Source organism: Halichoerus grypus, chromosome 9 (genome assembly GCF_964656455.1).
Source record: "Halichoerus grypus chromosome 9, mHalGry1.hap1.1, whole genome shotgun sequence".
NCBI lineage: Eukaryota > Metazoa > Chordata > Mammalia > Carnivora > Phocidae > Halichoerus > Halichoerus grypus.
Genome location: NC_135720.1, coordinates 81837108 through 81851534, shown reverse-complemented (window position 1 = coordinate 81851534; position 14427 = coordinate 81837108). Strand labels below are relative to the sequence as shown.

The 14427-nt window shown below is 42.7% G+C and overlaps 1 long non-coding RNA gene across 1 annotated transcript in view; it reads left to right on the top strand.

The window, feature by feature from the left end:
• Positions 1–14427, top strand: part of LOC118519962 (uncharacterized) — a 73582-nt gene that overhangs the window by 17159 nt on the left and 41996 nt on the right. Inside the window, exon 5 of the long non-coding RNA XR_013441218.1 lies at positions 9640–9773. This is a non-coding gene — a long non-coding RNA (uncharacterized LOC118519962). The remainder of the gene's footprint in view (positions 1–9639; positions 9774–14427) is intronic.

Genomic DNA, 14427 nt, shown 5'->3' with positions numbered 1-14427 from the left:
AAAACAACGAACTCATTAAGATTATGTTACTACAATGTTGTGATTCACACATAACAAAGTACTTAGGTTATTTTTCTTTTAAGTTTATTTATTTATTTGGGTAATCTCTACACCCAACATGGGGCTTGAACTCATGACCCTGAGATCTAGAGTCGCATGCTCTTCTGACTGAGCCAGCTAGGTGCCCCGGTACTTAGGTTATTTATTTATTTTAAAGATTTTATTTACTTATTTTTCAGAGAGAGAAAGAGAGAGAGAGTGCACAAGCAGGGGGAGCAGCTAGCAAGGGAGAGGGAGAAGCAGTCTCCCACTGAGCAAGTTGCCCAACGCGGGGACTCGATCCCAGGACCCTGGGATCATGACCTGAGCCAAAGGCAGACGCTTAACTGATTGAGCCACCCAGGTGTCCCATTAGGTTATTTTTAAAAATAGATCTTCTGGGGCACCTGGGTGGTTCAGCCGGTTAAGCGTCTGCTTCTGCTCAGATTATGATCGCTGGGGTCCTGGGATGGAGTCCTGCTTTGGCCTCCAACCTTGGCTCCCTGCTCAGTGGGGAGTCTGCTCCTCCTTCTCCCTCTGGCCCCCCCCCCCGCCCTGTCCACCCCAATTTGCGCATGCGCGCACACACACGTGTGCACACATACACTCTCTCTCTCTCTCTCAAATAAATAAATAAAAGCTTTAAAAAATAAAATAAATCTGAGTGAGAGGACATGGGAATTCTCTGTACTATCCTGGCAAATTTTCTGTGAATCTAAATTTATTCCAAAATGCCATTAAAAAAAATCTTTTAATGGCATTTTGATTGGGAGGTGGGAAGTAACTCCTTTCCCCAACAATGGTTTCTGTAAGCCCAGGAAACCCTACCAGTCTTTTACCATTAGAAGTAAAACCACTGGGAAATTACCCCAACAAGTAAACCACCCTATGTGTAAACATAAATAATAACTGTTCTCATTTGGGAATGAATTTTAGTTTTAATTTTATTTACATTGTTAGTGTAATAAACTTTTTCTAGCTCATCTGTAAAACATAAACTATTAAAAATTCCATTATTTACATTTTTAAACAACTCAGGCCTTATGATAACAAGGAAAGGGATACACGTTATATCAGACACATTCTAATGACTTACATATGTAAAACCCAAGTATATCCTCTCATCTGACTTTTCTTTTGAGATCCAAACCTAACAGAAATGAAAGCTTAACCACTAAAGTGAAGTCCTTCCAGAGTATCCACCTCTTTCCCCAGTAAATGATTTACAAAGAGATAAACCTTTGTTAAGGGTAAATGAACATTTATTTACTGAGGCCCAAGTGTTTTACAAATGCTGTCTCATTTCATTTTCACAAAAGGGCCTGACAGTGTGATAGCTATTTTCCAGTTTCCTGTGAGGGAACAAGGATTCAGGGACATTAACCTTTTATAGATCTGCAGCTAGTAACAAGTTTGGATCCCCAGTCTGACAGATTCCAAAGCCTTTTGCCACCACCCCAGTAGGCTTAGCAAGAAACATAACACCCTCCCCCCCCTTACCTAAAATATATTCTTCCTACAGTGTCTACATTGGGATTCCCATATATTGGTATCATGCTGCAATTTTTGGATATGTTAAAGAATGGTGTACTTATGGAAACAAACTAAAGAGAAAGTTCTTGATTCTTCTTATATTTTATTATCGTAGTATCCAAGAAGAAAAACAACAACAACAATAACCCAGCAGTTACACAAGACTGAAAACGGGAAGAAAGTAATTCTCAAGTAAACTGGCAATGCTAAGTATGTCCCACAGAAAACTAATGCAAAGATGTTCCTTGGGGGAGAAAAAAAAGTCTTTCTTGGTGAAATAAGTCTGAGAAATTTGGCATACGATCCCTACTGGGATATTAGCCATGGACATTAGATTAGTAAAGGCTCTGAAAAGTCCTGTAGTCAAAAATCTGTTGAACTCAGTTTTACTTAAAAAAAAAAAAAATCTTCCTCCCACTTAGGTGATTGCTAAATTTTAGTGCCATGCAGTGTTTCTCAAAGTGAGGTCCATGACTGATATGCATTAATATTACCCAGGATATAGGCTAACATTGCAAATTTTGGGGCCCTGCCCAACCTCAGATCCACTGGATAACAATCTCTGGGGAGGGGTCCGGAAATCTGCCCATTTAACTAGCATCTCCAAGTAATTCTATAGACATTTAGGCATGAAAAAACGGTTGGTAGTTTTCAATTCTCTATCCACACTTCTAAACTCATGCTCTCCTGCCTCTGTTGCCAAGAACTTTCACCATCGATCACTTCACTTTGGTGGGACTTTGTGGGCAGCATTGAACTCCAGGTTGCTAGGGAAGCAAGAGTTTCCATTTTAGAAATGCAAATAGTATCAGTCACAGGAGTTAGGAATTACAGATCACTCTTAAATGCAAATCGACACAATTCCTTAACTTTTACCCTGTTTCAGTTGGCTTCCGGGATAGATGAATGTACTTGGCCTTCTTAGATAGGCAAGAAACTTTCAACACTCATCAATGCTATCTATAATGTAAATGTTTTCCATCTCTCCTTCCCCTTTCATCTGCCTTCATTTTTCTTCCTCTTTCGGGTCTCTTTTTCCTCTCTAGTTTAGAAGTCCTAGAAAGTGATACACTAAAATGTTAACATTGGTTGTCTCTAGTTAATAGGGCTGTGAACAGGGGATTTTCTTTCTCTTTTCCCCTACTTTCCACATTCAGGTTTGTCAATGTTAAGTCAATCAGTAAATTTAAAAACGTGTATGATGGGGTGCCTGAGTGGCTCAGTTGGTTAAGCGTCTGACCCTTGGTTTTGTTTTTTTATTTTTTTAAAGATTTTATTTATTTATTTGACAGAGAGAGACACAGCAAGAGAGGGAACACAAGCAGGGGGAGTGGGAGAGGGAGAAGCAGGCCTCCCGCCGAGCAGGGAGCCCGATGCGGGGCTCGATGCGGGGCTCGATGCGGGGCTCGATGCGGGGCTCGATCCCAGGACCCTGGGATCATGACCTGAGCCGAAGGCAGACGCTTAACGACTGAGCCACCCAGGCGCCCCTGACCCTTGGTTTGGCTCAGGTCATGATATCAGGGTTGTAAGATTGAGCCCCACGTTGGGCTCAGAGCTCAGCATGGAGTTGTTTGTTACTCTCCCTCTGCTCTCCCCACCCCCCTCCTGGCCCTGGCACTCTCTCTCTTTCAGATAATTAAAATCTTAAAACAAAACAAAACAAAACACATGTGTATGAGAATGGAGATATCTATGGAAGGAATCCCCAAACCACTGGCTCACTTAAAAGGAGAGAGAGCAGGGCAAGACTAATTACTTTATATCTTTGTGTTTCTTCACCTGTTAGGTGTATTTTTTGAAAATAGCAAAGAAAAATTAGAACTGTTTCTTTAGTTTAGTTAGTTTTTTTTTTTTTTCCTTCTTCTCCTGCCCTATTTTTCTCTTTTTCTTGCTGGTCCTGTCTTCTCCCCCCAACTGTGAATTCTGTGTTAGGGAAGCAGCTGGATGATACTCGCTGGAATGAAAGACCCACTGTCTGGTCTTGCTCTGTAAGTATAAATTGCTCTGCATTTATGTATAGCCTCTTTCTCCTGGAGGATTGAGATTCCTCTTTATAATTCCACTGCTATTTTTAACATCCCTACAGGGTAAGGAGAAAGCCAGTCCCTGTATCTTTGAGCCGATCCCAAGTTTTCCTAAATCTCTGGTTTCCCCTGGATCATATAACACAGATCATCTGCAGACGGTTTAGAAAGTGGTCTTAGATAATAATTTCTTTCTACACTCCTAAAGAAGCCAGACCTCTTCGTTATGAAAAGGGCTTGGGGAAAGCAGGAAAACAGGTGTCTATTGATTTGTTTGGAGGGAAAGGTCTTATTGTCATCTTCATCCTCTAAGTCTGAATGAAGGAAGCCCCAGAGTGGGGCGCCTGGGGGGCTCAGTCGTGCCTTTGGCTCAGGTCATGATCCCAGGGTCTTGGGATCGAGCCCCGCATCCGGCGGGAAGCCTCAGCGGGAAGCCTGCTTCTCCCTCTCCCACTCCCCCTGCTTGTGTTCCCTATGTGTCTGTCTGTCAAATAAATAAATAAAATCTTAAAAAAAAAAAAAAAGAAAAAAGAAAAAAAGAAAGCCCCAGAGCATGAACAGCATGGTACCTCTGGCGGAGGGAAAAACCCCTGCAGGCTCAGGCACTCCAGGCTCTCAATCCCCGGTCCAAGTGGCCTTGATAATTTCCCTCATTACTCTGGAGACTGTTAATTTTTCAGTCAGTACTTGAAACCGGGCTGTAATTGTCCACTGAGTGCAGAGGGAGAAGCTAAATCAGCCCCTGGAGAAGGCGCCGCTGAGCAGGGCCTGGTTGCCAAGACTGTTGCCAAGAGGGCTCCCGGCTGCCCTTGAGCTGCTCTTGAGAGCAGAAAATGAACACCCCAGAACCGAAACCGCCGCAGCTGCCTTTGCTGGGCCTTTCTCTCTAGTAGGGAAATTAACGTGAACTCTAAAGGCAGTGCTCATTTTTAGGTATATGGGGATTATTTTAGCTATCTCAAGTCGAGGCTTTTCTTAGAAGTGTGAAAACCTCATTGAAATATTTTAAACTAGTACTAACAGCAGAAGTCCCTTGAGTCTTCAGAAAAATGGGAAAATCGTTTTAGGCATTTTCACTCTGATATGTGGCTGTGGGGTACATTTACATTATAGTTGTTACCCCTTTAGAGAGCCCCCCCCCCATCAAGCCACTCAGGGTAGACTTTAACCATGCTTGCCCTCAACTTTCTCTTGATTTGGGATTACTCTTTCACATTAGAGGCTAGTGGGAGAGATTTCAGTAAGACACAGAAAATAAGTTTTAATCTGGGTTTTAGGTTGATAAGAGTATTTTAACTTGAATTGCCCAGTATACTTATAAACCAAAAGTAGATAGATTGGAAACCTTGCTGTTTGCTACATTTATGCGAAAGAAAAAACCTATGTGAGACCAGATTCTCTAATCAATAGTAACTTGTATGTTGACTTTTTCCAGATAAAAGAACTCAAAGTGAACACTCCGGTGTTCCAATTCTTTTTTTTTTTTTTTTTAAAGATTTTATTTATTTATTTGACAGAGAGAGACACAGCGAGAGAGGGAACACAAACGGGGGAGTGGGAGAGGGAGAGCAGGCTTCCCGCAGGGCAGGGAGCCCGATGCGGGGCTCGATCCCAGGACCCCGGGATCATGACCTGAGCCGAAGGCAGACGCTTAACGACTGAGTCACTCAGGCGCCCCCAAAACTATCAGTTTTTTAAATTATTTGATTTTCAACAAAGAAACTGCTTTGAAAATTGTCACATAATAGGTTTTTTTAATATCCTGGGATACCTGGGTGGCTCAGTTGTTAAGCATCTGCCTTTGGCTCAGGTCACGATCCCAGGGTCCTGGGATGGAGCCCCGCATCGGCAGGTCCCCTGCTCAGTGGGGAGTCTGCTTCTCCCTCTCCCTCTGCTGCTCCCCCTGCTTGTGTGCTGTCTCTCTCTGTCAAATGAATAAATAAAATCTTAAAAAAAATAAATAAAGGGTAGGGGAAAAAAATCAAAAGAATAAAATTTCCTAACAAATGAAATATTCTATGAAATTCACATTTCAGGGCCTAAGTAAAGTTTTATTGGAACATAGCCACACCCACGCAGTTACATGTTGTTTGTCTGATTTCATGCTACAGCAGCAGATCCAAGTAGTTGGGCAGAGACTCTATCACCCGCAGAGCCTAAAATTTTACTATCTGGCTCTTTACAGGAAATCTGCTGACTCTTGCTGTAGAGCTTTGCCGCTCCAAGTACGGTCTTTAGACCAGGAGCGAGGAGTATCATCTGGGAGTCTGTTAAAAGGACAGTCTCAGGCTCCACCCCAAACTTGCTGAATACAAATCTGTGTTTTAGCAAGATTCAAATGATTTGTATGCACATGCAAGTATAAGAAACATTGTGATATGAGTGTGCTGTTTCTGCTGAAGGGTTGGAGGAGTGCAAGTCTAGCAACTAAGACAGTGCGTGGTTTAAGATTAGGAGACAGAGGGGAAAGGGACAGGGTCGACAGACATTTAAAGAATGTTTGCCATTTAACTGTGCACAGGCAGCCACACATTCCTGCCCCAGGGCTTTGGGATTCCTGCATATAAATATGTGGAGAAGAGAAAACCATATGCAAGTTAACATACAAATCTGCACCACTTCTTATAATTAAAGTATGTATTGCCATGGCATTTTGAAGAAAGCCGATCAGGAGGATAATCGAATTAGCCAGCATCCAACTTCCCATCTCCAGTCTCCATTTGTGATTTGCAGACAGAAAAGGGGCTTTCTGAAAAGCAGGAGTGCCCATTCCACTAGAAATTGGCCTGAAGCATTGCTGTAGGGAAGTTTCAAGAGCTCGTAGCTCAAATATTTTGCTAAAGCATTTTTGCAAATGCTAGAATAGTGAAGAAGTTGGTGTAGCTTGCAATCTTCCCTCAAACATACTCTGCAGGGAAAAGTGTATCTGACTGCTTTCTAACTGGCTTTTTAATGATGAAATTCAAAGAAGAGTTTAATGCTCTCTAATTTGAGACCACACTGAAGTTTACAGCGATACCCTGTTATTACATGCCATTCAACATCACAATATTTCCATTCTCTGAGACTATAGTCCCAATTTACTTCTAGAAATTAACAAACTATATATTTAAGGACAATTTTGCATTTGCTCAACTAATGAAGAATGTGCAACACCCCAAGATATATAGATAAATAAGACAGAACAATAGTGTTTGAATTCAAGAAGTTGGCAGTCTCAAGGGAAGATAAGCGTGTCAACTAATAAATAACAAAACAACATTCTGGACCAGCACAGAGAATGTGCTGAATGGAAATGCTGAGAAAGATACAGAAAATTCATTTGAGAAACTTTTTTTATTTTAAAGCATCTATCTATCTATCTATACTTTTAACTTTTTTTTTTAAGATTTTATTTATTTATTTGACAGAAGGAGAGCACAAGCAGGGGGAGAAGCAAGCAGAGGGAGAAGCAGGCTCCCCACTGAGCAAGGAGTTGGACTTGATCCCAGGACACTGGGATCATGACCTGAGCTGAAGGCAGACACTTAACTGACTGAGCCACCCAGGTGTCCCTATACTTTTAACTTTTTATTATGGAAAAATTTGAACATGCAAAAGTAGAAGAAACGAGAGAATAATTCCGCCCCCCCATTTCCCTTGCATGCATCCATCAGATGAAACTATTTTCTTTTTACTTAAAAGATAGTTTATATATATATATATACACATTATATATCCTTATATATCCCATCCTTATACATTATATATATATAAATTCATGCTCTCTCACTCTCTCAAATAAATAATAAATCCTTATATATAATATATAAATAAAATATTTATATATAATATACATAAATAAAATCTTTATATATATATAATTTTTTTTTAATGGGCACAAGCAGGGGGAGCAGCAGAAGGAGAGGGAGAAGCAGACTCCCTGCTGAGCAGGGAGCCCAGTGTGGCGCTGGATCCCAGGACCCTGGGATTACGACCTGAGCTGAAGGCAGACGCTTAACCAATGGAGCCACCCAGGCGCCCCTATATCTAAAATTTTAATTCCAGTGTAGTTAACATACAGTGTTTTATTATCATCAGATGCAACTATTAAGAATGCATGGTCAGTCTTGCCAATAGTCACAAAGCATGTTCCAGGGCCAGTTCTACATACTCCCAAGCCTCTCCCTGCCCTGAATCCTGCCAGGTTTAAAAAAATCATTGAGAAGAAGTTATTTCCTAGTCTATTTTGCACTATTATGTCTCCCAGTTCGTTTACGTGCATATTTAATGCAATAGTTGAATAAGCATGTTTTTAGATATAGTAATGTCTTTAGAAGCCAGGAATATCACTACATTGATTGTAGGATAATTTCAAGGAATGCATACTTATGAAGTGGAATATTAGACGGTTCTCCTAATTGGACTACTGTCTGAAAGCAGGTGGTTGAATCCCGTGGGCTCCAGTAGAATTCCAGGTGTAGCTAATCTTGGGATACTTCCTCATTATGTAACCTACCATTTTCTCTGGTTCCCTGGGTGTTGCTGTTTTCCCCTCTGCTCAACTTAATATACACACTGGCTTTCAATATCTGGAAAGCTTGTGGAAACATTGCAGTTTGAGAATGGAACAGCAGGATTCAAACAAGGCATGATGAGCAAGCAGCTTAAGTCCTCCATCATTGTAAAAATTACGGTGCTGGGGACTCAGCAGGGCCAAGAGCCCCAGTGCATTGGCCCACCTCTGTTGGGCAGATACAACCAACAGTCTCCCTGTTGAACTTAATGGATACTTGGTTAAATTCTTCTTCTTTGGGTGTCCACATTTTACTTAACCATTTGGCTGTAAGTTCCTAGTGTCACATGAGCAATGACTTAAAATACAGCTTTGTTGCATCATATACATTCATTTGTTCAGTCTCACCTACTCCTCTGCTAAACATTGATTCAGTGTCAAGGTGCTGCACTCAGCATTAGAACCACAAAAATGGGTACATTATAGTTTTAGACCGCTAGGAGCTTTCAGGGTACCAGAGGAGACAAGACACGGAAGCAGCTAATTCCAAAGATGTGAGGGTTTTGTTTTGTTTTTTTTTTTTAGAAAGGGAGAAAGGTGCGAAGGGGCAGAGGGAAAGGAAGGGAGAGAATCTTAAGCAGGCTCCACGCCCGGCATGGAGCTTGATCTCACAACCCTGAGATCAGGACCTGAGCTGAAATCAGGAGTCAGACACCTAACCGACTGGGCCACCCAGGGGCCCCCAACGATGTGAATATTGAAATGGAAGCACGTACAATGACTAATGGAGTAAGGAGTGCTCAGAGAAATCCCCCAGAGGAGGTGACAATGGACCTGAGTCTCAGGGGATGAGTGGAGATGTTCTAATCTAGGCCAAAGGAACAATACATGTAAAGGCAAGATCAGAAAGAGAATGACTTACTCAGCATGGCTGCCTCGCAGGGTGTGGCTTGGCAGAGGCAGCAAATGGGCCCCGAAAGGTAAGCAAGGACATCAAATGAAACAGTTGCACCCATAACCAGATATACCAGCTTTTGTCCCAGATAATGTAATTTGGAATAGATTGGTTAAATAAAAGTAGGGAAATTTCTGGAAGTGTGAGAGAAGTAATTGTGGAGGTTTTAACCTTAATTTTAACCTTAAAGACAATTGCCTTTGTTTATAATGAAACTGAGAATAAGTATTCAGCTAAATGTGTATTAGGAAGGGCAGTTTCAGTGATCAAAAAAGTTCAGTACTCTGTAGGATGGTGGTAGACAGACTCTACTATCTTATTTCAGTCATACTGTTTGGATAGTATAACCGTAATAAAAAAAAGGACAAGGATCTTAACAAAAGGAGTTTGTTTTCTTGGACCAAACAGTATAAATCTTCTCTGAGTCTACAGACCTTTGTCCTCTCAGCAGAGGAACCATGCCATGGGACTGATTTGTTGGATTATCCATATTGGAAAGTTCTCATATTTTTAAAATTTGTGTTTACGGTCTTGAATATCTAGAGAAAGAGTGATGTTCTAATTGTTTGCCTTTTCTTTTGCATTTTTAGTATATGTGTCTTCGTCTACTTGAGCTGCTATAGATAATGGGATACCATAGGCTGGATGGCTTATAAACCTTTATTTCTCACAATTCTGGAGGCGTAGAAGTCCAAGATCAAGATGCTGGCAGATTTGATGTCTGGTAAGAGCCCTCTTCCTGGTTCATGTCACGTTGCTGTCTTCACATGGCCGAAGGGGCAAAGGAGCTCTCTGGGATCTCTTTTATAAGGGCATTAATACCATTCATGGGCTCTTCCTTCATGCCTAATAACCTCTCATAGGCCCACCTCTAAATGTCATCACACTGGCTATATTTCGGGGGGACCACAACTATTTGGTCTATAGCAATATGTAGCAAAGCACAGTTCTTCTCTGATCTGTGGCTATCAGATTTTTCTTACACACATAAAATTACAACATTCAGAGGAAGTTATGTCTAGCACAAAAGAGAAAGAGTGACAAGAACCAGTCTTGGAGTGGAGAAGAGGTTCCGGTAGTTGGTGAAGGCTTAGAGAGACCAGAGTCTTCTTCTGTTCATATTAATTTACTTAATAGTTAACATTTATGAAACATTTATTAAGCCCCACAATAAGCCAAGCCTGAGGCTTGATGAGGAGGCAGAGATAAGGGCCTGGCTCCTGCCCTCAGAAAACTCAAACCCTAGGGTAACAAGAAGTTACAATAAAGTGGGATAAATAATTTAGCAGAAGTCACTTCACGGTGTCCCAGAGATACAGAGAAATAGCATCTAACTCAATGCTGGGGATGAAGTGTATGGAGGGCTTGGAGGCAAAAAATGCATCCAAGAGATATTAATACTTGACTTAGGTCTTTTAAAAAAATATCATTTAAAAAAATGTTGTTTTGGGGCGCCTGGGTGGCTCAGTTGTTAAGCATCTGCCTTCGGCACAGGTCATGATTGGGATCAAGCCCCGCATCAGGCTCCCTGCTCAGCGGGAAGCCTGCTTCTCCCCCTCCCACTCCCCCTCCTTGTGTTCCCTCTCTCGCTGTGTCTCTCTCTGTCAAAATAAAATCTTAAAAAAATAAAAATAATAAAAAAAAATGGGTGAATCTAAAAAAAAAGATTTTATTTATTTATTTGACAGAGAGAGACACAGCGAGAGAGGGAACACAAGCAGGGGGAGTGGGAGAGGGAGAAGCAGGCTTCCCGCGGAGCAGGGGGCCCGATGCGGGGCTCGATCCCAGGACCCTGGGATCATGACCTGAGCCAAAGGCAGATGCTTAACGCCACCCAGGCGTCCCATAAATAAAATCCTAATAAATAAATAAATAAATAAATAGATAAATAAATAAATAAATGTTGTTTTATGAAATGTTTCCAACATTGAAAACTACAGAAAATAATGACATGCATATGACTATCACCCAGATTTAACAGATGGTAATATGGGTATCAGCTTATTTTCTGCAATTTCGATATTTGAAATGTTTCACAAAACAGGAGTTGGATCTTCCACTCTGGCAAGCTCTTTGCAATTAGATGCTATAAATGTCTGGGGGCATGACACCCCTGACTATAAGCTTTACATCTTAGTAAGCCTTTTGGATCTGCAACCTCATTTGGACTTCACTCCAGTCCCTAGCAGTGTGCAGGACAAATATTTGAGGTCTCATTTTGTAAATCAGGAACCAGAGGCACAGAGAGAAAGTAAATGATAAGAACAAATGCTATAGGAATGTCTGGGTGGCTCAGTCGGTTAAGCATCTGCCTTCAGGGGTGCCTGAGTGGCCCAGGCGGTTAAGCATCTGCCTTCGGCTCAGGTCTGGGATCGAGTCCCACGTCGGGCTCCCTGCTCAGCGGAGAGCCTGCTTCTCCCTCTGCCTGCAGCTCCCCCTGCTTGTGCTCTCTCTCTCTCTCTCTGACAAATAAATAGATAAAACCTTTTTAAAAAATTATCGGAGTTTTTCTTTTGTAAGAGAAATGCTAACAGTGAGCATTTACAGCACTTAATAGCTTACAAGGGGTTTCACGTGTGGTTTAGAATGTAAGGCTTACGAAGCTGGGAGATGGATAGCGAAGGCTCATTTCAGAGAGGAAACTGAGCCTCGCAGAGGCCTTGTGGCCTGTCTCCTGGGGCACAGCGCTGAGTGGCCCATCTCTGGTCCTGGAGCTCCATTCTCCTCACCACACCGCGCTGCTAGTTTTTTGCCCACTGTGCACCGTGTGTATCCTCCAAGGCAATGGGAGGAGGCTTGGTTCCGTGTAGCTCTGCCTTCCCTTCTGGTTCTGGGGCTATAGGACCCGTGCACTGTGAGTGAACTGTGAAGTCGGCCCCAGAGCAGGTTCATTCACACGCTGCTGCTGCGTACAAGCCGCACATGATGATCTGAGTTCATGAGCGTTTTAATCTCCAGGGTGGCATTTTTCTGTCCATTTTCCTTGTTGGTGCTCCTCTTCAGTGTCTGGCCCTGTGGTGTTTAGTGCTCCTGTCAGTCTTCTGACCCTTCCTCCAAATTCCTCGCACCAGCAGTTGCCCTAGGAGACCCGATCCTATCTTGAGCACCCTGCCAGGAAAAGCTGCCAGATCACAGTGGAGAGCGTGGCTTCCTGAGCTGCCTCCTGGCAAAAGGCTCTTGCTTGTCCAGCTTTGGGCCAGACCCAGGGTCTACGGGGTCCAGGAGAGGTGATGAAGGGCTGTGACAAATGCCAGCCCTGGCAGATGGGGCGAACACTGGCCAGCTGGAGAGCGCAGGACGGCAGCACCTGCCCAGGGACGGGACCTCTGTGCCCCAGATGAGGCCTGCCGCTGAACTGACAAATACCGACCTGGTGCGGGAGGCCTGCACAAACACCACCGTCTCTGGGGATCTTTGCCTCGAATCCATTGGCAGTTGCCTGGAAGATCTAAGAGATATCCAAAAGAATTAGCTAAAAATCTTTCTTGAGGAGCATCTTGGTAGTAAAGCCTGGGCCTAGAGAGGCCTGCAGACCCGGATTCAAGGCTTGGCTCTGATGTTGGGGTGTTCTTGGTTGCTACAGAAAACTGACCCGGTCTGGCTTACACAAAAGGGAAATGTGTTATTTTTCATGACCAGAAGTAGGCTGAGCTCTGGGCCCTGTGTGATCGCTCAGGGGCTCATTGATGTCATTAAGGACACAGGGTTTTTTCTGTCTGCCCACTCCTACCATCCCCGCTGTTGGTGCCATCCTAACACCAGTCCGGCCACTTCCCCTTCATGGTGCCAACACGACCGCCACTAAAGCTTCCAGGCAATCAGAGCTACTGTCTTCCCTGGTCACTACCAGCAGGCAGACAATCTCCAGAACAGACTGTAAATCTTCCACTTCAGGCTCCTGGGCCCAGCTCAGGTCTCGAGCCTACACGCCTGGACCAATACTATTGCCATGGGAATGACATGTTGATGGGCTCAAGCCTGCCTTGTCTGGTATGGGAGCTACTGGCAACATGTGGATACTGGGCACTTGAAATGTGTCTGGTTTGAATTAAGATGTGCTCTAAGTGTAAAATATTCATGAGATTCCAAACACTTCTGTCTCTGTCTCTCTCTCTCATGAGTAAAATACCTCTTCAGTGTTTTTTATATTGATTACATAGTGAGATAACATTTTGGGTATGCTTGGTTAAGAAATTTATTAAAATTAACTCCACCTGCTATTTATTTATTTATTTATTTATTTAAATGTGGGACCGCATTGAGTAAATTTTTAAAAATTTTAATTCCAGTCAAACTTTTAACATACAGTGTCAGATTAGTTTCAGGTGTACAATATAGTGATTCAACAAGTCTATATCCACCTGTTTATTTTTACTTTTTAAATGTGGCTGCTAGAAAATTTAAAATGATATGTGCCACTTGTCTTCTATTTCTATTGGGTAGCACTGGCTCAGACAGATCAGGGTCTACTTCTAGAACTAGAGAGGGACAGATATCTGAATAAAATCATGGTTCTCCTAGAAGGAAGAAGTCTTGGGGCGCCTGGGTGGCTCAGTCATTAAGCGTCTGCCTTCGGCTCAGGTCATGATCCCAGGGTCCTGGGATCGAGCCCCGCATGGGGCTCCCTGCTCCGCGGGAAGCCTGTTTCTCCCTCTCCACTCTCCCTGCTTGTGTTCCCTCTCTTGCTGTGTCTCTCTCTGTCAAATAAATAAATAAAATCTTTAAAAAAAAAAAAGGAAGAAGTCTTCTTGAAATAATACATCATTTTTCTTTGCAGATATTTAACAGAGAGGATGGATGAACGGCAAACAATGTGGGGCTATACATTCACTGAGAACTATTTATGTGAAAATGTGCTGTGCTAAGTGTTGTGGGGGAAAGAAATTGCTGACTGAGTAGGGGAGATAAGATATGTAGGCATGTGAGTGGTGCAGATAATAAAGGCTGTAGGATTTCAGGCTTTGGAGAGAGAGTTTCTGTCTTGTGGGACAATGGAATGCCAGTTTGATTTGGGCCTTGAAGGTAGGTAGGGTGTTAATAAGAGAAGTCAAGTGGTGAGAATTGGCTCGGGAGGCATTCTAGGTAAAGGGAAAAGCACAGAGAAAATGCTGAGGCAGGAAAGTTTAAACTAGGGTTTTTTAGTTTAGCTGAAGCTTAAGGTTACGGAAAAAGAAGACAGAGTTACACTGCTAAAAGTCTTACACTACTGGGGTGAATCCTAGTAGCAGCTTTATTTTGGGATGCCTGATGCAAACATTTATTAAAGAGGCATGGGCAGCAGTAAAACACATCCTTAAGTCACTTAGCAAATGAGCTGAATTAATCCAGGCCACATCTCTCTTAGTGCCCCTATAAAGCCTTCACAGGTCAGATCAAGT